Genomic DNA, 27753 nt, shown 5'->3' with positions numbered 1-27753 from the left:
GAATTGTATTTTTCAAGAGATTTGTTCAGTTCACCAAAGTTAGGTATTCCCAACATAATGTTATTCATTATAGTGTTTGATTACCTTACTTATAATGTCTGTAGAATCTATGGCTATCATCTGAAGATAATTTGTATTTTCTGTCATTTTTTAACAATTAGTCTTGCTTGGAATTTATCAGTTTTATTAATCTTTTCCAAAATTTGATGTTTTTTCTGTAGTTTGTCTCTCTCTATTTTATTGATTCTTGCTGTTAATTATTTCTTTGTCCTATTTACTTTGAATTTAATTTGCTTGTCTTTTCTTAGATTCTTAAGATTGAAATTAAGATCATGGGCTTTAAACTGTCTTCTCTGATATAGACATAAATTTATATATTTTCCTGTAAGTACCACTTTAGCTGCAAATTTTAGTATATATTTCTATATATTGTCATTAAGTTTGAAGTATTTTCCAATTTCTTTTGGGATTTTTTTTCTTTGATTTCTATTATTTAAGAGGGTATTAAATAATCAGACTCAAAAATAATTTATGAATAGCTATAAGCCTATCTAATATATGGGAATTTCATAAATATTTATTATTAATTATAACAATGATATGGTCAACAAATGCAATTAGTATTTTAAAAAGTTGTTGAGTTTATTGGGGGATGAAAATAGTAAGACCCCTGATTTTGGTCATTACACATTGTATAAATGTACTAAATTATCATTACATGCCCCATGAATAACTATAAAATATTATCTTTTTACTTAAAAATGCAAAGGTGATGAGTCTTTTCCACTTGTTTGGTTGGTTTCTCCCTGATTATATACCAAGGGGAGAAAATCGGTTCAAGTGTTATAACAATCTGAAACTTTCAAAGAGAAAGTTTATAAAACAGTGCGTGCCAGTTGTACCATGTTCCATGAACAAAATGTGCATGTGTGTATGCAGATTCAGAACTATTTCTCAAAGCACCAGATGGTTGGTTGTCTGGGCGTACACTTCTTTGTCCATCCTGGTAGTATTTCATGGCCGTTTGTTTGTTTTTCTCACTGCACAGATTATAAGAAATGAAGATTTTATAAGAAATGCTCAAACTTCAGAATTATTGGAAGTGAACATTTATGGATTACCAGGGTCTGTGCTCCTCCATTTCCTTTTCTTCTCTTTGAATTATTATCTTGGGGCTGGGTGTGAGGAGAAGTTAAGGTAATCAGAGCTTCAATGAAAGCAGCCACGATAGACCAGGGGTCTTCCTCCAGAATCCTCCACTAAGGTCTAGCACATTCTAACAGCCCATGTAGCTCCTGACCCTCAGAAAGCCCTGAAACTGAGAATACAGAATCTTATAAGGCAAAAGAGCTAGGGTTTTACCAGAAAATGACAAACTGAATGTTATAACGTAATTTGAGAAGAATGCAGATATACCTATTAGCCATGGTGGCAAAACACTAAGGATTTGTTCAAGAAATGCTAAAGAACTATAGGATTTTAGTGAACTATTGTGAATATGGAGTTGAGGACAGTGAAGCTAGACTTGGACAAGATTAAAAAAAAAAGGCCATAATCTGGAAACCAGTGTAAAACTACAATGCAAAGAAAAGACCACCAAAAAAGAAAGAAAGGAAGGAAGGAAGGAAGGAAGGAAGGAAGGAAGGAAGGAAGGAAGGAAGAAAGAAAGAAAAAAAGAAAGAAAGAAAGAAGGAAAGAAAGAAAGTTTAAACCAAGTACCTTGGTTTTCCAGGAATGAATAGCAGAATTTCCCTATAAATAAAGTCTGACAATCGATGTAAATTTTAAATTAAAACTAAAATTGTGCAACTTGTATTACTTCAAAATTGTTTTTTCCCATTTCTAAAATTATTTTCCTCTCCTTGATATCGGGGAGTGAACCCTGGGGAGCTTTACCACTGAGCCACATTCAGAGCCCTTATTTTTTGAGACAGGATCTCACTAATTTGTTGAGACTGGCTTTGAGCTTGTGATCCTCCTGTCTCAGTCTCCTGAGCCACTGGGATTAAAGGCATGGACCTCCCATTTCTAAAATTGTAATTATCATATTTGTGCACCCAGCTTTCTTTCAGGAGACTTTAATTGAAAACTCCCCTGAAGGCTGGGGTGTTTCAGTGGTAGAGCACTTTCCTTGCATGCTGAGGCCCTGCGTTTGAGCTCCAGTGCTAGAGAGAAGGAAGGAAGTTAGGAAGCAATGGGGGAAGGAGAGAAAGGGAGAAAGAGAAAGGGAAAGAGGGAGGGAGAGAGGGAGGAAAAAGGAATGGAAGGAAGGAAAATACGAAGAAATGAAGGGAGGTAAGGAAAAAGATCAGGAAAAGAAAATTATAATAAACACCAATTAAAATGTCTTCTGCTAACCTACATATTAATCATCCAATACAGAAACCAAAGCCCTTGTATGACTATTTAAATTAATTAAAATTTTACAAGATCAAATTTCAGTATCTCAGTCCCACCACTCATTTCAAGAGCTCAGTAACCACATGGGCTCATGGGCTGGTGGCTATCATACCTGACAGTGCAGTGCAAATACTGTACATTTTTGTCATGGCAGAAAGGTCTATTGGACAACACTGATAAAGAGGAAGCATCACATCAAGATACTGGTACTGTGGATATGTTAAAGAATATTCAATAAAATTCAACACCATACATGTTAAAAAAAAAAACACTTAGCAAATTGTGACCTACAAGAGGACATCCTGAAAGCAAAAGATGACCTTCTTACCAAGCCAGTCAAATTGGCAGCATCTCATTCATGATTTTAACAAAATAGCATCATTTGGAAAATAGCCTCTTTGCTGTGTATATACAAAAAAGCATTGTAATAATTTTAAAAGTCCCAACTCTTGTGTACAAATCTGGGTTGATTATCAATTGAATGTTACAAATAGAAAACCAACCAGGAAAACTAGTTTATCTAATACATAATAGCACAACACTAAAATAACAGACTGGAAATTCTTCCATGAAACAAAGCCAAGTGAGGGGTGTGTTACCACAGTGAAAGTTCTTTACTCACTAACTGCTCAACAGGGGTCAAAATAGACTTCTGAAATTCATTAGGAATTTTCTAAATTTTTTTGACTGTGGTCTGCCTTTATCTCATTATGCACACATGTCAATATACTTTTTTAATTTAACTATTTTGTTCACTTTTTTTCTAAATTTTTTTGTTGCAAGAGTTCATAAAAAGTGATTAAAAAAAACTATTACTACTGCAGTTCTAGATACTAGTAGAGCTAAATTTCCATGTATTTATAAGAATAGAGCCCTATATGATAACTTTGATCTGCAATCTGGTATCAGTAACCATAAGGTCTAAAAACCACTGCACTGAAGTTTAGTAACTCCTATTTATTCCATGCAGGGCATTATGCAAAGTGCTTAATTCCATTTATCTTATTTACTTCATGTAACAACTATGTGATATGAAGTAGGTAGTATTAATCCCATAGCCTAACAGACTGATCTTAGTTCAATAATGTGCTCCAAATTGTGCTCCCAATGAGTCAGTCTGTCAGAATTTGCACCCAGCTAGCTTCCATTTATTTTACTATCCCAAGATCTAAGGCTCCTAATAAGGAATATTAAAAAAAAGATAAGTTAAAATTTTTAATTTTGACTGCTTATTAATATCAGGTAATTTTAAGTTTTTTTCCTTAGTAGATTATTAAGACCACATGCCAACAGAGCACCATATAGGAGTCTGCCATGACAGAGGAAGGCAGGAGGGGCTAGTGCAATGGACTTGCCCAGGGCAGAACTGGAGCAGGAGCTGAGCCAGCACCCAGGCAGCTGGCTGCAGAGCCTGCACTCTTCATGGTGCTAGAAGTTCTGCAGGACTGTAAATATGTTCTGGTGTTTTCCATCCAACCACAGTGGCTCAGCTCCCTTCATCAATGTGGAGAAGGGCCCAGGACCGTAAATCACAGGAGCAGTGCCTGGGAACCAGGGAACAGAGGCCAGCAGCCCCAAGTGAAGAAGGAAGTCAGATGAGATGATGAACCTGCAAGTGATGCTGGTGTGCACTTGTCTGCAAACCACTGCCCAAGGATGTGGGAGAAGGACCAGGTGGGAGGGAAGAGGATTGTGGGCTGTGAACATGGCCAGTGGCAAAACTGTCAGACAAGTGTCAAGGTGCACAGTTCCACTATCCCATGATATATAGTACTCAATAAGAAATGTTAATCTTAACAAGGTGATGGAAAAGTGTACTGAGAATTTATTAGGTCAGGTACTGTTCTGAGCACTTTTCATCTCACTCAACAAACTCAAATGAACTCCTAGTTGATCTACAAGGTTATGCATCTATGAACTCAAACTTGGCCATTTAATTAAATGCGAATCAAGTTTGGTTTTTTAAAAAAATGACATACACCAGGTACAGTGACACACATTTGTAATCCCAGTGAAGTAGGAGAATCTCAAGTTCAAGGGCAGCATGGACAATTTAAAACAGGTCTGGGGATGTAGGTCTGTGGTAAAGCACCGTTGGGTTCAGTTCCCAGTACCAAAAAAAAAAAAAAAAAAAGTAAGAAAGAAAGAAAGGCACTTGTCTAAATTCTTGTCCATGACCCAAGGTGCTCTTGAAAAAAAGAATTCAGAAGATGTCTAGATCTTGCTCATCTTCAAATTCTTGAACTGCTTTCTGAGTGCAGAAAATATTGTGGCCCAAACAGGCCATGATGTTCTCTAAGCCTCCTGAGCTCATTATGCACATCACTACATTTTGTGTTTTGGAACTTATAAAGACAGTGTGATGATTTAAATTTCCATTGATTTTTCATCCTCATAATGAAAAATCAGCCTCTTTTAGTTCATCTTCAACAAATTCCAGTTGTCAAACTAATAGAATTAGCCAGAAGCAACTTCATTTTCTAGACTGGAGCTAATTGCTTAAGTATAGAAATAGTATTTCTAACTACAATGGTTAAAATAAAATTTTTACCACATAAACTATATGGGTGAAAAAAAGAGCTTGACTTAAGACAAAACAGTTGTCCTCTGTTAAGCATAGTTGTTTTTTTTTTCCAAATGATAATTGACAGCTCATTTTCTAATATTTTCTATATCAGCCAAAGTTCTTTCTGAATAATATGGTTTCATCACATTTCAGTATTTAGCTTTTTAAATATGTCCATAATCTTTCAGGACATGGGCTTCAACAAGAAAATTATACATTTCCAATAAAATTCAATGCTTATCATTTGAACATTGTATGTAATGGTGAAAGAAGTTCAGAATGGTGTTAAAGATTAAAAAAATTAAAGTATGTAGAACAGAGCAAAAATATTTGAAGAGTGATGAACTATTACTGGTTTTAAAACAAGTAACATGGCTTCTTCAAGCCTCACAATTCAAAGAGCAGACTAACTGTGTTTCTTTTATTGTGAAAATGATGATTTATAAAACTTTTAATTTCTAAAATTGTGGTACAATATAGTTTTTTTTTAACAGATAAAGCTTGTTTTGTTTCAAGGAATATCTATGTAATCATCAAGGCCACTATGTACAGACACAAGTGGGGAGCCTAATTTCTTGGTCTCTTCCTCCTTGGAAAGAATCTTGATGTCCTCCTCTTTGGCCTGGAATGCTCCTCACAGAGCTTGTGTTCCTCCTTGGTCTCAGACTGGTCAGCCAGAAGCTTCTTGTTGGCATTATCTGCCTTCAGTTTGAGAATATGTTCCATGAGGATTCACTTGTTTTTGAACACATTGCCCTTTACCTTCAGGTAGAGGCTGTGATACATGTGGTGGTCAATCTTAAATTCATGGTATCTCTGAGCAGCCTACACAGAATTCACATCCTCTGCACCCAGGTGACCTTCTCCTGCTTGGAGCATTAGCTGTACTCTTCTGCTTACCTATGCTCACATGCCTGTGTCTCTGGGGAGCCAAGGAATTTTTCTGGCATGGAGCCCCAGAATGGACAATCACTGGTTTTGTGGATGATCAGCTATCTTTGATCAGCTTCCAGATCTGCTGATGAGAGTTGGTATTGGAGATTTTATTGGTTTCATTGGGATCCAACCAAAGCTTCTTTTGCCACAGCAGGGGAAACTGGAGGCACCTCTCCTGAAGCCCGAGCATCTTCCTGGCTCCTCCTGTAGCTGTGAAAGAAAAGAGCCCAATATAGTTTGAAATTTTTCATAATATATCTAAGATTTAAGCATTAAATACTTGTAACATGTTATATATACATATATGTGTACATTATATATATATATATGTGTGTGTGTGTGTGTGTGTGTGTGTGTGTGTGTGTGTGTATTTAAATAAAATGTGATACAAATTACATAGGCGAAATCTGGTCTGCCATTTGTTTTTGTTTGTTTGTTTGTTTGTTTTATACTAAAAAATGTTTTGAGGATTGTTTCGGTTTGAGTCAGGGTCTCTTCATATTGCCCAGGCTAGTCTTGAACTTGTGGATTCAAACAATCTTCCATCCTCAGGCTCCAAGAAGCTGAGACTACTGGTGCCACCATGCCTGACTTTTTTTTTTTTTTTTAATATTGGGATCTCGCTAAGTTGCCCAGGCTGCCCTTGAACCCGATTCTCCACCCACAGCCTCCTGAGTAGCTGGGATTACATATGTGCACCACCTAAAAATTATTACTTTAGGGAGAAATATTGGGCAAGATAAGTGTGGCCCTTAACAAATCAAGTCTTTGAGATCAGATGTCAAAACCAATGGTTCTCAAAGTTTAGTGAGTATAGGAGACCCCTGAAAGATCTGCTTAAAAAGTGGATTTCTAATCTCCATGCTTCAAAACTAAGATAACTCACCTGTGTATACCCAGCTGTCAGTCTTAAATTCCTGCTATACAAATTGTGTTTGATGATTCAACATCAGAGGTAGATAATAGGCAAATATGACTATCTCAACTCAATACCTTCTAACAGAAAAAAATAGTATCTCTAAATATTATAATACTGTATTTTGTTTCTGAATTTCAACACTTACAATAATAAGCTTTTCACAACTTCATTTTCACAGTTGTCAATTATTTAGAAAAGTCCCTCTTTTTGGCAGATGAGCCAGCCATGAGGAGACAGTACCTCCCAGTCTAGTTCCCTCACTCCACAAGAGAGACTTCAACATCAGGGAATGTTCATGGCTTACCTGAGGTGCTTCTGCTCTTCATTACTTCAGCCTCATTAGGACTCTTAGCTCATGATTTCCTAGCAGTGTGGGGTTCTCTCTAAAAGAAAGATGTTAATTCTTCATTTAATGGCAAATTTGTTTTCTGTCATAAGTTTGTGTGCATGTTGGGATGAAGCTATGTCTGGGGACAGTCAGATGGAACCCAAATCTGCACATTCTATTGTGTACTAATAGATTAGACTTGGTTTTAATTTTCTCTGCCTCAAACCAACATTAGGAATTTAAGAAAATCCTAAAGTTGGTTTAATACTAGTCATATATTAAACACAACTTGTACAGAATTAGGAAATATCAGCAAATTTCAAATACAATTTGATGGTAATTTCTATCATCATCTAGTATTAGATGAATCTTTGAGGAAGACATTTACTCACAACTAAAAGCATAAGACATACAATTTTCTTGAGGCACCATAGGAAAAATATTATTAAGGGAAAGATGAAAGAATAGTTTAAAGTTAAAAAAATTTCAAAGCCAATTTCTTATGCACATTGAATAATGAATTAACTAGAATAAATTTACAGGGAGAACTTCAGCTATGAACACTGAACACTGAACAAGGTATTTGTGGACAATTATCAGAACAAATACATCTTTGAAGCAATGCAGTGAGACCCCTGAATAAAAGTGACAAACTAGTCCTGTATGGTGATATCTAGTTATCCAGAATAGAATTGAAGTTCCACTTTAAACTGACCTAAAGGAATTTTAATCTTTTTTTTTTTTTTTTTTTTTTTTGGAGATAGGGTCTTTATATGTTGCCCAGTTTGGCTTTGAAATCACATTCCTCTAGCTCGGTCTCCCAAGTTGCTAGGATCACAGGTGAGCGTCACAAGTACCCCAACAAAAATTTTTATAATGATATCAATTTAAATGTTAATCCAAAGAGTGACAGCTTTTTAAAAATGGAAAACAGTCCTTCATAGGGTAAGTTATTAAATTTTCATTGTTGGCTTAAAAACAGTCCACCAATTAAGAAAGCATTCAAGTGCAACAAATTCTAATAGTTTCCCATTATTTCCATAAACATCTAACATTTTTCTAGATTAATCTATGTATAAGTAGAAGAAATCATGTTAATATAAGTAACAAGAAATAAATTGTCCTGTCATAAAATTACACAAGAATGGCTATATATTAATAGCTAGATCTAAATAAAAACAGATTAATCTGTTGACTGTTTATTCAAATAATCACTAACCTAACACAGGAATGTTCCTAAGAAAAGATTCTAAAGAGTAAAAGGATCTGACAAACACAAATCCCTCCTGTTTACCAAAATCATCACCTATAGCATACTTTGCATCAGTCATGACTTCTCAGTGACATATTATTAACAACTACAGTATCCTGATGGTGCAAAGTTCACACAATCATTTGTTCTTTAAATATTGACTTGTATGACCATACTGTCTTAATTTCAGTGAAATTGACCTCTCCATGAAAAGATAGGGATATAAAAATAAGATGAGAAGACCCTCATGGTACTTAATTTAAGTCCACTTAAACAAATCTTAACCTAATTATAAGAAATAATGCTGAACCTATTGAAAACTTTCAGTTGGGGTGACATTTGAGCAGAATACAACCTCTGATGATTAAAACTTAGATCATACCAGCTGAAGTAACACAATCATTAGTTGATCCAAACATTTGATTGAAAAAATAAGTTTCTCTAGAGTCAATAGTGCAATACTATTCTAGAGTCCATATTGGCAACAGGATTTACAACCTGGATGTTGGATGGCGTAACCATCATTAATGATCCATTTGTTCAATGAGTAAAGTCCTACATAATCTGAGGTTAGATCAGAACAACCCATGTTGGTTTATATGAATCCAATATTTCTCCTAGTACAACAGAACAAGAGACATAAGGCCTGCTTGTAAGAGCACCCTGAATTTAATGGCTGGTATAATCTACAATCTAATACATAACTATATGCCCTGACTCCAAAAAGGGCTTGTTAAAATGACTGAGCCAGGTAACGGCCTAACATTTTATAATCCAATGTTCAACTTCTCTTCCTAACAGCAGGTTCATAGTTAATCTACTTATTATCCCTATTTTTCTTATCATAGTGTTATTAGCAATACTTGAATAAAATGCTTTAGATTATATGCAACTTCCTAAAGGTTCAAACTATGTTAAAAGGCATAATATTATCATTGTTTATTCTAGGAACTCTCATAATTTTATTTATATATTTATTCATTTTTGGTACTGGGAATGAGACCCAGTGGTGCTCTACCACAGAGTTACATCCCCAAGACCTTATAATTTTTTATTTTGAGACAGTATTACTAAATTGCTTAGGACTTGCTAAATTGCTGAGTCTGGTCTTAAATTTTTGCTTCTCCATCCTCAGCTTCCTGAGTTGCTAGGATTATAGGCATGAGCCACTATACCCAGTAGGACTCTCATAATTTTATCCCTTATCTTTAGCCACCTTTATACCAATCATTTCATCAACACTTGCATTCTGTGAAGCTGCTGTGGGCCTAGCATTACTGAACAGTGTGTAACACATACAGCATAGACCACATGTAAACTTAAGCTTCCTCCAATGCTGAAAATTATCATACCCATAATTACATTTGAATCAGTAAGATGATATTCTAAAAATTCTATAAACTGAATCACTATATAGGCTACCAATTAGTTTCAACAACTTATTTCTCTTAAACCAATTTGGCAAAAATAGCTTAAATTTTTCATTTCTTTTTCTAACTCACTATGAGCACCGCTTTTAAAATTAACAACCCAACTCTTTCTCCAAGCAATTACAGTAAGTACCATCTTTCTAAAACAACAGATATAGAAAAAAAATACATATCTACATATTAATTTTCTACAAATATGCTTAGTCATGGCATTTACTGTCAGAAAACTAGTTCTAGTCTATATTCTTTTTGAGGTGACTCTAATTCCAACTCTAATTATTATCACCCAGTGAGGAAACCAAGCTGAATAATTAAGTGCAATATTTTATTTCCTGTTCTATATGATGATTGTCTCTTTACCTGTACTGATAGCATTATTCTATGTTCAACAATCTACAGGTTCATTCAATTTTTTTTCAATAACCTACTACCGAATTACCAATCTCCTTATATAAAGGCCTTCTATGATTGGCAAATATAATAGCATTCACAGTAAAAATATCCCTTTAAAGACCTTGCTTCTGGTAACCAAAAGCACACATAGAAGCCACAGTTCCTGGATCTACAGACCTTGAAGCTGTGTTACCAAGACTAGGAGGCTATAGTAGAATAAGCACTACTATAATTTCAAATCCACTAATACAATGTATACCCTATCCATTTCTAATATAACTCCTATGGAGAATCACCAAATACTACAAATAACAAACTCTATTTACTTGAAAGAGCCTTAAAAATTGCTCATCACAAATTTATCCACATCATATAGCACTAGTAATTGTGGCCACTCTTATCCAAAACCACAACGTTTTATTGGAGTCACAGTCCTAATCATCCCACAGCCTCACATCATTAATGTTATTTTGCCTCACAAACTCAGACTATGAATCCATAGTAGAATTACTCTTGGTTTGTGGAATACAGATATTAACTCCTTTAATAGTAACATGATGAATAATGGTAAGTCTAACTAACCTATCTGCATCACCATGTATCAGTTCAGCTGGAGAATTATTTGTAGTTATAGCATATTTTCATAACTTAGTTTTACCATTCTCCTAAGAGGACTCAATATACTAATTATGGCCTTATATTCCCTCCACACATTAATCACAATGTGTGGAGAATTCACATATCACCTTAATAACATGAAAACGTCCTTCACACTAGAAAACAATATTTACACATCACCTACTTATATAATTTCTGTCACTTAACCCACAAATATTTTAGGACCCACTTAAACAAAACATTGGATGGTGAATCTTACACTAGAAGGTTAAAGCTCTGTATTTACCAGAAACTGTACAAGAATTGCTAACTCATGCCTCCTTTGAACTCATGTTGTAAATTTCTAGCTCATTTATAACAAAATGACTCTCAACTTTTACAGAATAGAAATAAATAATCTGTTGATTTTAGGAGCCAAATAAAAGTAAAAAAAAAAAAAAAAAGAAAGAAAAAAAGCTAAATAAAAGTAACACATTTAAGGGCTGGGGCTGGGGCTGGGGCTCACCTGTAGAGTGCTTACCTTGCACATGTGTGGCATAGAGGCACTGGGTTCAATCATCAGTATCACATTAAAAAAATTAATAAAGGTATTTTGTCCATGTACAACTAAAATATATTCTTAACTATATATTTAATAATATATAAATTAATAAATATAAATTTAAATATATTAAATAATTATTAAATTATTAATTCATTAATTCTCCCACTTGATATACTCCTTGTAGAACCTTTCCATTTAATGAGTGGCAGAATACAATAACCAAAAACTAGAGCCAAAGGAATGATTATTTTCAATGGAGGGAGTGAAGTGATATTTTTGTGTGAGCTTGAAAGTAAAGGGTAATTTTAATAAGCACAGAAGTGTGTGTGGGGGGGTTCCTGCACAAAATTGCTGGTTATCTCTAATGTCTACCAGGATCTCACTGCTTTGACAGTGCAGCCATTTGCTCAGAGCCACTGAGAAATCTGAAAGAGAGCTCTGTAGGTGGCCAGAATGTGCAGGTTCTCAAATCAAGCCAGAACCACTTGATCTGAGACAACAAGTCACAGACAATAGCTCTGCTTTGAGGCTTTGAGAGTAGTTGGTTTGCTTTTTCTTTTAAATTTCCCATTCACTTGCATCATGGTGATGAGCTACACACATAAAAATAATTCATATGTGTAAAGAATACAGGGGATTGATAAAGGTTGGGAACACATTCTGGTCTTTTCTGTGGAAAGTGGTATGTGTTTTATTAATTGTCTTTATGATTACATGATAAGAAATTGAGCCACCTTGTTCATAGAGCAGATTTTCGGCAATAATGCCTCCCTTGATAAGAGTTTTATTTTTCTTGAAGAGAGTTTCAGGGTGTATTGCTGAGAAAGTTTTCAAATGTCACAGTCTTCCTTTTATTTTATTTGTTGTGGTGTTACATATTTAACCAGGGCTTCAGGCATGCTAGGCAAGCACTCTACCACTGAACTACACTGTAGCCCCAAAGTCTTCCTGTGAAAGGAAGAGGTAGGAGCTAATTAACATGTTTATAGAAGTGTTAGGGAAGGGCAAGTTCAGTTTCAACTTCAGGGTGTATGCAGACAGAACCTTCCATAATTTTACTTATAATATATATTTTCTAATATTCATTGAGTACCACCATGGTGTCACATTTGTGCTTAGCATGTTAGAATGAATGGCTGGCTTCCACAGGACATTCAGGGAACTTTAGGATTGGTTGAGCCTTGCTGGAGAGAAATGGGAAGGAGAGTGATGGAGCTTATGGGGATGATCTTGAGATAGCCCAGAGTAGATCTGAAGGTAGACTAAAAAAACAAAAATAAGTTTTCATAATGGGAAATTTCAAGCAGGCATCAAAGTAGGCCAAACAGTATACTCTGTGTATACAACCTCAGTTTCAAAAATTATCAACACCTGAACAGTCTTTTATCGATACTACCATTATAATTAAAAATCCTTAAAAGCAATTATACACAATACATCAACATTGTTGTGTTCCCAAAATATCCTTTATTTATAAAAATAGGCAGCTGCCCTTCATAACCCTGAATTCAAAGACGGATAGTTAGGTTGTATGTTTAGGTGTGTGGTTCCTGTTCATTTTATATTTGGCTGAAATAAGGTTTGATGTTCATCCCTCACATTATAGATATCTGTTATTTCAGCACCATTTATTGAAAGACCACGGAATTACTTTGGCATCTCTGACAGAAATCGGTTGACTGGGATACAAGGTGGCAGAGTAGAGGAGATCCTGCTTCAAGCTGCTCTGTGCCTGAATCAGAGAAAGCTATCAGGTGGCTTCTCCTGCTCGGGGTCTTGCCTTGAGGGAACACAACATCTCAGTGCATGTGACAGGACCCCATCCAGCGGATTTTCTCAGAATCCACCAGAGCTGCGAACACCAAGCAGAACTCAGAGCCTCTGTGCCCTCACATTTTTTGCCCTTAACAGACTCCAGGCTTCAGTCCCAAAGCCCACAGTTTGAGCACAGGCGCGACTCTCAAGTGGGGGAGCAGAGACACCAACTCAGCACCTCGGTGGAGTGGCAGAACTCCAGAGGATGCTCTGCTCCCACGCAGGTTCCCAGACCATATTCTAGGCACAGCACAAGGACATCCCAGCTCCCCCACCTCACCAGACACCCTGACTGGGAAAAGGACTGACTCGACCTTTCTCACCATCTTTGGGGGGTGTGGTTACCAGCTGGATCTGTGACTGAACAGGTACCTGGGTTCCAAATCCACTCCCCCAGCTGTAATAACTCTGTATAGAAACTATCAGCACAAAATCAGCTCTCAGTTGAACAGGAGTGCAGTGCCACCAGGACACTGCCCACTTGGTGCAATCCTAAGTTGGAGGGCGTGAGGTCCCCCAGATGAGACCTGATAAGCAAGAGAGGGGAGGGGGGTAAAACCTAGGAGCAACTCAGAGAGACCAAGATTAGGGAAGGCCAGACAAGAGAGGAAAAGCTTTAGTCTTCTCAAAGAAAAGAGAACTCTGAGAGTATTTTGTTGTTATTTGTTTGTTTTGTTTTTTGTTTTTTTCTCTTCCATTTTATCCTCTTTCTTTCTCCTCTACCCCTCCTCCTCTGGTCCTCACAACCCCAACATATGTGAAACCAAGAACTTTGCATAAAATAGAACTGAGTCACCAGAATAATATAATATAAAGGAATTTCATAAGCCACCCCTCTTTTTTTACTTCTCTCTCTCTCTTTTTTGCTTCCTTTTTATTTTTCTTCCTCCCTCTCTTTCTCTTTCAACCTTCTAATTTTTACTATTTTTACTCCTTGTAATTTTCTAAACACATATATGTGTTTGTTTTTATGCTTTCTACTGTCTTCCCACATACTTGTCTCCCCTAAATTATCTCCTTTCTATTCCCCTGCTACTAACCCTCTTGATTAGAGTTCTCCTCCAAATTTCCTAAGTTTTATTAATCCATTGCCCTCACATTTTTCACCCTTAACATAACATCAGATACCTGACCTCCAGTTCTCTGTCCACCACCAGCAGAAAATGTACATCTTCTATGAAACTACTGATTATATTTTAAATTATAATTGAATCTAGAATTACTAGACATTGAGACTAACTATAAATGTCTTAATAGCAGTAATTTACACATAGGTGATGTATTGTTTATATTGGGAATGTCAACATTGTGTTTCCCCACAAAGAAGGGATCTTGGAATACACAAGAGTACTACAAATCTATAGGGTAAAAAGAATAACACACCAGTCCCACAGAGCAGGAACGAAATACCAGCAACATGATAAGACAAGGGAAGAAAATACCACAAACAATTGAAGACAATGCATCATTAGAAGAATAATTAGAAACAGCAGAAAAAATGACAGGGAAAGATTTCAGGATTTACAATATTCAGATGTTTTGGAATCTCAAAAAAGACATTAGACAACAAATACAGATAGTGAAAGATCACTTTGACAATGAGCTACATAAACAAATCCAAGAGGCAAAAGGTGACCTCTACAGGGAGATTGAGGATATATATATATAACAGAAATCCTTGAAATGAAAGAAATAATGACCCAAATTAAAAACACAATTGAGAGCATCACCAGCACAGTATACAACTTAGAAGATAGGACATCATGAAGACAAAGTATATCATCTTGAAAAGAATGTAGACAGCACTGCAAAAATGATAAGAAACCACGAGTAGAAAACCCAAGAAATATGGTATAGCATAAAAAGACCGAATTTAAGAGTCATTGGGATAGAGGAAGGCACAGAGGTCAAAACCAATGGAATGTGTAAGCTATTCAATGAAATAATATCAGAAATACTTCCAGACATGAAGGATGAAATGGAAATCCAAATCCAAGAAGCCTACAGGAAACTGAATGTGCAAAATCACAACAGACCCATACCAAGACACATTATAATGAAAATGCTCAATATACAGAAATAGGAGAGAATTTTAAAAGCCACAAGAGAATGGAATCAGATTACATATAGGGGTAAACCAATTAGGATAACGGCAGATTTTTCAACACATTCCCTGAGAGGTAGAAGATCCTGGAACAACATATTTCAAACCGGAAAGATAATGGGTTCCAACCAAGAAGCTTGTATCAGGGAGAGAAATGAATTACAGTAGATGGGGTAGAGAGAGAAGATGGGAGGGGAGGGGGAGGGGGGATAGTAGAGGATAGGAAAGATAGCACAATACAACAGTTACTAGTATGGCAATATGTAAAAATGTGAATGTGTAACCAATGTGATTCTGCAATCTGTATACGGGGTAAAAGTGGGAGTTCATAACTCACTTAAATCAAATGTATGAAATATGATATGTCAAGAGCTTTGAAATGTTTTGAACAACCAATAAAAAAACAGAATCTTGTATCCAGCCAAACTAAGCTTCAGATTTCAAGATGAAATAAAACTTTCCATGATAAACAAAAGTTAAAAGAATTTACAGCTAGAAAATTGACACTAAAACACAGCCTTGGCAAAATATTTCATGACGAGGAAATAAAAAACAACAACAATAACTGGCAGAAGGAGGTAGTACACTAAAAGAAAAACTAATCAAAGAGGAAATGAAGTCACGTTAAGTAACAAAAATAAACAAATATTACTGGAAATACAAACAATATCTCAATAGTCACCCTAAATGTTAATGGCTGAAACTCACCAATCAAAAGACATAGGCTAGCAGATTGGATTTTTTAAAAAGATCCAAGAATATGATGCCTACAGGATACTCATTTGATAGGAAAAGACATACACAGAGTGAAGGTGAAAGGTTGGGAAAATCATACCACTCACATAGAGTGAGGAAGCAAGCAGAGGTCTCCATACTCATATCAAATAAAGTAGACTTCAGCCAAAGCTAATCAAAAGGGATAAAGTTGGACACTACATACTGTTCAAGAGAATCATACACCAACAATACATAACAATCATAAATATATATGCCACAAAAAATGGTGCAGCTATGTTTATCAAACTCTTCTCAAGTTCAAGAGTCACACTGACCTCCCAGCACAATAATCTTTGGTGACTGTAACCCACGTCTCTCACCATTAGACAGATCTTCCAAACAGAAGTAAATAAAGAAACTATAGAGATCAATAACACAATATCTTAAACTTAACTGACATAAATAGAATATATCAGCCAGCATCAAGCAGATAAGATTCCTTCTCAGCAGCACATGGATTTTCATCAAAAAATAGACCATATACTATGCCACAGGGCAATGCTTAGCAAATACAAAGGAGTAGAGGTACTTCCATGCATTTTATCAGATCATAATGCAATGAAATTGGCAATAAACAACAAACTAAAGATTAAAAAATTCTGCATTACATGGAGACTGAACAATATATTGCTGAATGAACATATAAGACAACAAGGTGGAGTTTAAAATATCCTTAATGGTAAATGAGAACACAGACATAACATATCAAAATCTCTGGGACACTATGAAAGCAGTACTAAGAGGAAAATTCATTGCATGGATTTCATTCCTTAAAAGAAGAAAAAGTCAACAAATAAATGACCTCACACTACACCTCAAAGCCCTTGAAAAAAAAGAACAAATCAGCAACAAAAGCAGTAGGAGGCAACAAATAATTAAAATCAGAACTGAAATCAATGAAATAAAAAAAAGAAACAATTGAAACAATTGACAAAACTAAAAGTTGGTTCTTTGAAAAAAAATAATAAAATTGACATACCCTTAGCCATGCTAAGGAAGAGAAGAAGAGAAAGAACTCAAATTACTAGCATATGTGATGAAAAAGGCAATAAAACAACAGACCCTACAGAAATACAGAAGATAATTAGAAATTATCTTGAAACCTTATCCTCTAATAAAATAGAAGATAGTGAAGGCATTGATAAATTCCTTCTGTCATATGATCTGCCCAGATTGACTCAGGAAGATATACACAACTTAAACAGACCAATATCCAGTGAGGAAATAGAAGAAGCCATCGAAAGACTACTAATCAAGAAAAGCCCAAGACTGGATGGCTACACAGCTGAGTTCTACAATACCTTTAAAGAAGAACTAATACCAACACTCTTCAATGTATTCAGGAAATAGAAAAAAGTCCAAATTCATTCTATGGGACCAATATCACCCTGATTCCAAAACCGGACAAAGACATTTCAAAGAAAGAAACCTTCAGACCAATATCTCTAATGAACATAGATGCAAAAATCTTCAATAAAATTCTGGCAAATCCAATGCAAAAACATATCCTAAAGATTGTCCACCATGATCAAGTGGGATTGATCCCAGGGATGTAAGGTTGTTTCATCAAACAGAAATCAATAAATGTAATTCATCATATCAATCGACTTACAGATAAGAATCATATGATCATCTTGATGGATACAGAAAAGCATTTGATAAAAGACAGTACCCCTTTATGTTCAAAACACTAGAAAAACTGGGGATAACAGGAACATATCTCAACATTATAAAGGCTATCTATGCTAAGCCTCAGGCCAATATCATTCCAAAGGGAGAACAATTAAAAGCATTTCCTCTAAAGTCTGCAACAAATCAGGGATGCCCTCTATAACCAGTTCTATTCAAGATAATTCTTGAAACACTGGCCAGATCAAGTAGACAGATGAAAGAAATTACAGGAATAAATATGGGAAAGGAAGAACTGAATCTAGCACTAATTGTTGATGATATGATTCTATAATTGGAAGACCAAAAAACTCCACCAAACAACTTCAAGAAATAGTAAATGAATTCAACAAAGTACCAGGATATAAAGTCAACACCCATAAATCAAAAGCATTTCTGTATATCAGCCACAAATCCTCTTAGCAGGAAATGAGGAAAACTCTCCATTCACAATATCCTAAAAAAAAAAGATACTTGAGAATCAACAAAAGAGGTGAAATAACTATACAATGAAATCAACAGAAACCTAAAGAGAGAAATGAAAAGAAGACCTTAGAAGATGGAAATATCTACCTTGCTTATGCATAGGCAGAATTAATATTATCAAAATGACCATATTACTAAAAGCATAATACAGGTTTTACACAATTCTGATCAAAATCCCAATGGAATTCCTCATTGAAATAGAAAAAAAGCAATCATGAAATTCATCTGGAAAAATAAGGGATCCAGAATAGATAAAGCAATTCTAAGCAGGAAGAACAAAGCAGGTGATATCACTATACCAGACCTTAACCTATACTACAGAGCAATAGTAACAAAAACAGCATGGTATTGGCAACAAAACAGGCTGGTAAAGCAATGGAACAGAATAGAGGACACAGAGACTAACCCACAAAATTTCAATTACCTTATAGTAGACAAAGGAGACAAATACATGCACTGGAGACAAGAGAGCATCTTTAACAAATGGTGCTAAGAAAACTGGAAATACATATGCAACAAAATAAAATTGAACCCCTATCTCTCACCATGCAACAAAATTTAACTCAAAATAGATCAAGGACCTAGGAATTAAACCAGAAACTCTGCATCTAATAGATGAAAAAGAAGGCCCTAATCTTTATCATGTGGGATTAGGCCCCAACTTCCTTAATAAGACCCCTATAGCACAAGAATTAAAAACAAGAATCAAGAAATAGGATGGACTCAATAAATGGGATGGATTCAAAATAAAAATTTTGTTCTCAGCAAAAGAAACAATTTGTGAGGTGAACAGAGAGCCTACATCCTGGGAGCAAATTTTTACCTCTCACATATCAGATAGAGCACAAATCTCTAGGGTATATAAACAACTCAAGAACCTAAGCACCAAAAAAACAAATAATCAATAAATGGGCCAAGGACCTGACCTGACACTTCTCAGAAGAGAATATAAAATCAATCAACAAATATATGAAGACATGCTCATCACCTCTAGCAAGCAGAGAAATGAAAATCAAAACACTCTAAGATATCATCTTACTCCAGTCAGAATGGCAGCTATTATGAAGACAAACAAAAACAAGTGTTGGCGAGGATGTGGGGGAAAAGGTACACTCATACATTGCTGGTAGGACTGCAAATTGGTGGAGCCAGTTGGGAAAGCAGGATGGAGATTCCTTGGAAATCAGGGAATGGAACCACCATTTGATCCAGCTATTCCTCTTCTCTCACTTTACCCAAAGGACTTAAAAACAGCATACTACAGGGACACAGCCACATCAATGTTTATAGCAGCACAATTCACAATAGCTAAACTGTGGAGCCAACCTAGATGTTCTTCAGTGGATGAATGGATAAACAAAAAATGTGGCATTTATACACAATGGAATACTACTCAGCATGATAAAAGAACAAAATCATGGCATTTGCAGGTAAATGGATGGTGTTGGAGAAGATAATGCTAAATGAAGTCAGCCAACTCCAAAAAAACAATGCCAAATGTTTTCTCTGCTATAAGTGGGGTGACTTATAGTTGAGTTAGGAAGATCAGCATGGGAGGATGAGATTAATTCTAGGGAGGAGTGGGAGGGAAAGAGAGGAGGAAGGGGATTAGCAAGGATGGTGGAATGTGATGGACATCATTATACAAAGTACATATATGAAGACTTGAAATGGGTGTCAACATACCTTATATACAAACAGAGATATGAAAAATTGTGGTATATATGTGTATTAAGAATTATAATGCAAAAAATAGAACATATATACTGGCATAAACTGACATGAACATGCTTTATATCCAGAGATACAAAAAATTGTGCTCTGTATGTGTAATAAGAATTGAAATGCATTCCAGTGTTGTCATGTATTTTAAAAAAAATTAAAATGAATTTTTAAAAAAAGAAATAGCTTCACTAAATACAAGAGAGTCTACTTTGGATTCTATTTTATTCTGTTGATTTGCATGTGTCTTCCTAGGCCAAAAGCACACTGGCTTGAATCCTGTAGCTCTACAGTGAATTATAAAGTCAAGCAGTCTAGATTCTCTAAAATTTCTTTGGCTCTCCTATATCTTTAACATTTTCATATAAACTTTAGAATCAACTTGTTAATTTCTGCATAAAAACGTGCAGGGTTCTTCCAAAATCCTATATACTCAGCAATAAAAGAGAATAATATCATGGCATTTTCAGATAAATGGATGGTGTGGGAGAAGATAATGCTCAGTGAATCTAGGCAAGCCCAAAGAAACAAATGCCAAATGTTCTCTCTGATATAAGGAGGCTGACTCATAGTGGGGTAGGGAGGGGGAACAAGGGAGGACTCTGGAGCAGAGGGATGCGAGGGGAAGGGAGAGAACATGGGGTTAGAAATGATGGTGGAATGAGAAGGTCATCATCATGCAAAATACATGTATGAAGACACGAATTGGTATGAATATACTTTGTGTATGACCAGAGATGTGAACTATTGTGCTCTATATGTGTAATATGAATTGTAATGCATTCCACTGTCATAAGTAAATAAAAAAGAAAAAAAATGTGTGTTTTACAAGAGATCAATAAATGAGATGCTTTTTTATGTTAGAAATGCAAAATAATAGCTTTTTGTAATATATTAGCAATCTCAAAGTCTAAAAATTATTCCAAGTACAATACCATGTGGTATATGTTTTTGTCATTTTACCCTTCTTACATACTAACATTTCTGTTGTAAGGACCCAGCTCCCTTGGAACATTTCAACAATCATTAATGGCAAAAGCAGCTGCCACCCATAAGTTCAGAAAATGGAGATTTCCCGAAAGATGTAGATACTGTGAACACATTGTCATATTTCAAGGTCTTAAATGCCAAGAGGTAAGATCTTTTTGGAATCACAATTTTTTTCTTTTGCTATATGCTTTTTTGTTATGATTTTACTTATTTAGAGATGTGTGTGTCCACACACAAACACATTTAAATATATATAAATTTGTTGTTTGTACTCCTGGGAACTAAATTTAGGGTCTTGCACATGCCATATTTTTAGAGAGAGAGAAGAGAAAAAGGGGGGGGGAGAGATATTTTTTAATATTTATTTTTCAGTTTTTGGTGGACACAATATCTTTTTTTAAATTTTATTTTTATGTAGTGCTGAGGATCGAACCCAGATCCCCGCGCACACCAGGCTAGCGCATTACCGCTTGAGCCACATCCCCAGCCCATCTACCCTTTTTTTTTAAAAAAGAGAGAATGAGAGAGAGAGAGGGAGAGACAGAGAATTTTAGTATTTATTTATTTTTAGTTTTCCGCGGACACAACATCTTTTCTTGTATGTGGTCCTGAGGATCAAACCTGGGCCGCACTGAGCGAGCTACCGCTTGAGCCACATTCCCAGCCCCATCTACCCTTTCTTAAAATTGTGTTTTGAAATGGGTTTTTGCTAGATTGGTCTGGCCTTCAACTTGTGTAATTCCTGTTTCAACCCCTCAAGTAGCTGGAATCTTGGGCATATGCCATCACGCCTAACTTGCCAGTACATGTTTAATAAAGTCCCACAGTTTGTTTTTATAGTTTTCTTATTTGTTTTCCTGTTAAATGTAATTCACAAACCACAAATAGTACTTTTTAACTTATTTTTGTCGTTATTTGTTGGCCTGTATTTTGCTTAGTTGTGAATAATTTTAAGGTGAGTCAATCAGTTTTCAAATATCATTTTCTTATAGTGTCTTCTTGTCTGCCATAAAAAATGCACTGCAAACTTAACCATCGTTTGCGGACATCGTAAACTTTGGGGGAAAATACATTTATTTGGAGCAGAATTGTCCTGTCTTGCCAAAAAGGAGCCAGATGGCATTCCTTTCATAATCAAAATGTGTACTTCAGAAATCGAAAAGACTGCCTTGTGTTTACAAGTATGTTGTTTACTCTTAAAACTCTAAAAACATAAATGCCTTTTGATTTGTTTTAATGAAAAAGAGATTTTAAGAAAATCAGCACTCTCCATTTGTAATAACTAAATTTATTCATATTTATTTGGGAAATGTTAATTTATTTGACTTCAACTTGTATTTTTTAAATACTAATAAAAATTGAAATAGATACATCAACTCTGTCTAGATGTCTGCATTTAGCCCTTTGTACTAAAGTAAAATATTGCATTCTGTTTTTCTTTTCTCTTCAAGGGAATTTATAGAGTCAGTGGCAACAAGGCAAAAATCGCAATCCTGTGTCAAGCTCTGGAAAACGGAAGGCATTTAGTAGATCTGTCCAAATTTTCTTCACACGATATCTGTGATGTGTTGAAATTTTACCTTCAACAGGTTAAAGTTTTATCCTAAACCTACCATCAAATGCAAAGAGCAAAAATATTTTATATTGAATATTTTTCATTGGTATAGACTATGTCATCACCCCTCTCATTATTCTAAGATTTTATAATGATGTACTTTGATGTGGATATATTTCCATCCAGTATTCTGGCCACTCCACGAGCTCTGTCAGTTGTGAGCACGCTAGTTATTTGCACTTTTCTTGATTTTTATTGCCATTCTCCCACCCTGTACTTGAAGCTCTTCTTTGGAGGTGTGTGTGTGTACACATACACAAACACACATATAAACATTTATAAATTTGTTATTTGTACTCGTGGGGATTAAAAATTCAGGGTCTTGCACTTGCATGGCGAGCATACTTGTTCTCCAGTTCCCTTACCTTTTCTTTATTGTTCTTTTTTTCTTCAAAAACTTTCTAAGACATTTCCTTGTCTTTTTCTTCTTGAATAAGTAAATTACTCCATTTGTGAGATCATGTTTTAATATTCAAGAAGTCTGATTTTCAATTCTTTTTTTTTATTGGTTGTTCAAAACATTACAAAGCTCTTGACATTCTTTTGATAACATTTTTTAAATGATTATATGATACTCTTTTATTGCGGATATTCATAGATTTTTCTCATTAAGGGTTATTTTCTCTATTTGACCTCTAACCTCTCTAGAAATACAATGTGACCCTCATATATAACACTAAATTTTCTATAGCAACATAAAAATTAAAAATAAAGTGAAGTGAATTTTAACATATCATTTAACATTTTGAATATCTAGTTTTTCAAATTATGAGGTATTTTGTTTATTTATGTATTTGTATTGCAGCTCTTTTTCTTTGAAATCTGGTATCTATTTTTCATTTAGAGCACATCTCAATTTAGATCAGTTGCATTTCCAGTACTCTTTCACCATATCTGACTAGTTGCCAGCATATTGACAGCATCATTTTAAAACTTCATTTTTGTTCTTTTTTCCACCCATTTTGATTTTTGTCTTTCATGGTGTCTAGTTACATGAGTTTGGACTTGAAATCACTTTGGAAGCACTTGAACACATCAAGGCTTTTTAAAAACTTTGAACTTTACTATAAAGTGGTCTAGGTGGACTGTTTGGTATATGCCTAACTACATGTCTCTAGTTCCCTGTTCTGGCACTGGTGTGATACTCCTGGGAAGGCATTTTTTTAAATTGTAGATGAAAACAATACTTTTAATTTATTTATTTATTTTTATGTGGTGCTGAGGATCCAACCTAGTGCCTCACACATGCCAGATGAGTACCCTACCATGAGGCACAACCCCAGTCCCCCAGGAAAGGGTTTTTTCCTTGCCTAGAGATAAAGTACCAATACTGTGGAAGCCAGGGTTACTACTACTGTAGGATCTGTGCTTTCAGTGTGCATATACCCAACATATCCCCGTTTGAAAACAGTTACCTCTCCGTTCCTTACGTTTGGCATTGCCTCGATTCAGAGAGCCTCTGTATCCCATTGCCCAGAGAAAAATTTTCCAGAGTTTTAGAAAGGAGATTGCCCTAGTACATGGAGTGGAGACAGGATTCTATAGAGAGCTAAGCTTTCTCAGCTGGCCCACCTGCAACCTAAGCCAAGATCAGAGGACCTGGTAGTGATTGTCCACATCCCTTTAGGATTCTGAAAATCATGTTGAGTGACAAAGAGTCAGTTCTCTTGGAAATGCTGCATCAGGACTTAATCATCTGCTCTTCTACTTGTGAATTATTGCTTTTTGTTTTCTCTATTTTCCTAGTCCTTATGAGCCTACTGTATTTTAGTGGAATTGCAGGAGGGAAAGAAATTAAGTATAAATTGCTGGATCTACAATGTTAGCCCAGGAAAGCATTGACAACCCTTTAATCACATTCTACAGACCCCTCAACTGAGAAATGGAGGTTGATACCTTTGAATGACTGGAAGTCTCATAATGTGTCATCCTTAACCTTGTTAAGTCAGTCAGGGAGAGGAAATGAATTGGGTCCAATACAATAAACTTGCATTCTGTTGAGGAATTTTGTATGTCTAAGACTTTCATTTGGCAAAGTGTGCTCAATTCTTGCAATAGTGTTAGAGAGTAGCCTTTATCTGACTCATTGACCTAAAGCTCCAAGAGGTGATGTGACTTGCTTCAGATCCCAGAGTGGTGAAGATAGAAACTGATCACAGGGCAACACCTTAACTTCCCACAGATATTATAGGACATCAGGTAGCCAACGATTCACTGAATTTTTTATTGTAGGTCAGTAGAAACATTGAAATTCATTTTGGTAGTGGATATTTGTTGTAAGAACTTCTTTTGACCTATTCATGGCAAATCAGCCTGTTTGAAAGTTTCATGAGACGTTGACAGTATGTTTTTGAAGGTCATATTATCTTGTGCTGATCTTCATTCTTGCCTAAGTAAAATCTGTGCCCTTTAGCACTTTGATATTTTTACCCCTTACTCATAAAATCCATGGGTTTCCGATTCATTTTATAGATTCTGTTCACTATTCTATGTTTGTTCCAGTAAACCAGCTGAAGATTATATATTTGGGGGGCAGATGTGAATAGAAGAGTTTTAAAATCCCATAATGAAGCTTAAAGCTTTAACTTCATTTAAAGTTTAGAATTTCACTCATTATCCATTAATTTGTTATTAACATAAATATAATTTATAGTCAAGATTTTGATTTGCTTTCTAAGTCACTTCTCTACCAAACATATATATTATATTTTATGGGCAGGGATGAAGCTCAATACTAGAGTGCTTGCATAGCATGCTTGAGGTCCTAGGTTCAATCCCCAATACTGAAAATGATATCAATAAATACAGATTGACTTTAGAAAATTTTGTTAATCTAAAGGGGACATGCTAAATTATTTGAGTAATTCTCACTTATAGTTGACTTTAACAAAGAAAACAGGCAGAAGATTTTTCAAAATATTTATTTTTTGGTTGTAGCGGGATGCAATACCTTTATTTTATTTATTATTTTTTATGTGGTGCTGAGGATCAAACCCAGGCCCCTGCATGTGCTAGGCAAACACTCTACCTCTGAGCCACAACCTCAGCCCAAAGGTATTTTTAATATAATTTTGTTTCTTTAGCTACCAGAACCATTGGTTTTATTCCAATGGTACCAGGAATTTATGCAGCTTGCAAATGTCATCCAACAAATTAACCAAGAAGGTAAGGAGGACCCCACATTGCTTTTAGGACCATGCTACATACCACTTTTAAATATGTTTATAAGGAACTGGCTTCAGAGTTATCACCAGACCCTGCTCACGGAGTTCGATGAGAGGCCAGCACATGTTTCCAGAAGGTAAGACAGAGATACCCAATGAGGTCCGACCCCTCACACAGCATCCTACTCACCCTCTCTCCTGTACAATAAAAGGTGTGAAGGTCGTTACACCTCTCAGCACTGGGCTGGGGACACATGGGTGACTCGGTACCCTGTTTCAATTCTGGCTGATAGCGTGATTATAACAGTGCATGTCTGGAATATTAGAGGGGCATTTATGATCATTGGAAATAATCAAGTCCAGACCAAGGAAAAAGGTCTAAGAGAATGTTTGATAATTTATAGCTAAATGACTTTGGGACCTCAAGATAGACTATCCAGGTGGTTCTTAAAGGACTCATAAATACTTAATTTAAAGGGGAAATATTAACATGGAGGTTTATGATAAGAGCATTGAAATTACATTGATCATCTCTACTCTGGCTCTAAAAATAAAAATGGAAGAATAATCCAGCTACCTAAGCAAGAAGGCTGCAAGCCATGTCTTGCATGGTAAAGCAACATCTGCCATTGGCACAGCTCAGGGACCTTGCTCCAGGAGACCTTCCTGGAAACGCCCCCAAGGACTCTCAATGGGCCCAGCTTCTAGCCCCAACTCTGCCTGTCAGGGGTGAGTGTGTGCATCATTTGCTGTTATATTCTGTTTCTTTGAGGCAGAGAGGACACACATATCAGAGTGAGAGAGGTTGATGTAGGCAGCTTCTCAGGAAGAGATCTGCCCATGAGCTGGAATGGGACCTTCCAAAGTTCTGGTTGTCCTGGGGCTGACATGGAGAATGCAAAACAAGAAGTGATCTGAGGGTCTTTGGTAAGGGTTTACGGGACAGAGGGGTGGACCACGATGAGAAACGGAGAAGTGTGAGGCCTTCCTAGGGAAGCAGAGTGCCCAGGCCTCTCCTTAGATACCTGCAGCTCCTGAGAGGGTCGAGGAATACCAAGCTGGTTCAGACACCTCCTAGAATGGAAATGACAGAAAAACTCACAATTCCTGCCCTACCTACCCTAGGATCTGTTGGAAAAATGCAGTAAGATCTTCTAGAAATAGATGAATTCTAGATAGGGCAGAGGGGTGGGAGGGAAAGGGAAGGGGCAAGGGATTAACAAGGATGGGGAATGTGATGGACATCATTATCCAAAGTACATGTATGAAGACATGAATTGGTGTCAACATGCTTTATATACAACCAGAGATATGAAAAATTATGCTGTATACGTATAATAAGAATTGTAATGCATTCTGCTGTCATTTATTTTTTTAAAAGTCAAAATAAATTTTAAAAAATGAGAAGCTAAAAAAGAGATTAATAAAAATAAAATAAAAAAATAATAATTATAAGAATTTCTCTGAAAAAAAAAAAGACCATCCTGGAGACTAAAAAGTGCAGTCCAAATGCAAGCCCCACAAAACACACATGAACGTTGATTAATTATTTCCTGAATGGACAAAGCCAACAAATGGGTGGTGGTGCAGAGGAGAGAAAAATCACTTCCCAGCAACTAAAAAGAATGAATCACTGCCTCTCCTAAGACATTCACTGGCCATATTGGGTGGATTGGTACATTAGTTAAGAATACAGCCTGGGGCTCTCACTTAACTTCACACTCAGCTTTCTTACTCTCTGTGCCTCAGTTTCCTCATCTACAAAATAAGGCGATTGTGATATTTCCTATTGAAGATTTTCTGTCATGATCCGAGGATGTAAAATGCTCCATAAAAGAAACACTGAAAGGAAAAAAGGGCTAGAAAAAGAACCTAGAGGTGGAGTTATTGTTTTAGACGTGGCTTCCAAGGTCAGGAGACTGAACAATGCCTCAAGGAAAGATCTACACGGGGAACTCAAGAATTGAGCCCCAAGGCAAACTGACTTAGGAGGTTAGGAAAATAGCAAAGAAGTTGCCTTTTACCT

General features: G+C 35.9%; 1 pseudogene; it reads right to left on the bottom strand.

The window, feature by feature from the left end:
* Window positions 1–5477: 5477 nt before the first annotated feature.
* On the bottom strand, window positions 5478–24033 carry LOC143404318 (large ribosomal subunit protein eL19 pseudogene; annotated as a pseudogene).
* Between the last annotated feature and the right edge of the window lie 3720 nt (window positions 24034–27753).

The sequence above is a fragment of the Callospermophilus lateralis genome, chromosome 7 (genome assembly GCF_048772815.1).
Source record: "Callospermophilus lateralis isolate mCalLat2 chromosome 7, mCalLat2.hap1, whole genome shotgun sequence".
NCBI classification, from domain to species: Eukaryota; Metazoa; Chordata; class Mammalia; order Rodentia; family Sciuridae; genus Callospermophilus; species Callospermophilus lateralis.
This window is presented reverse-complemented; position numbering and strand designations above follow the sequence as displayed.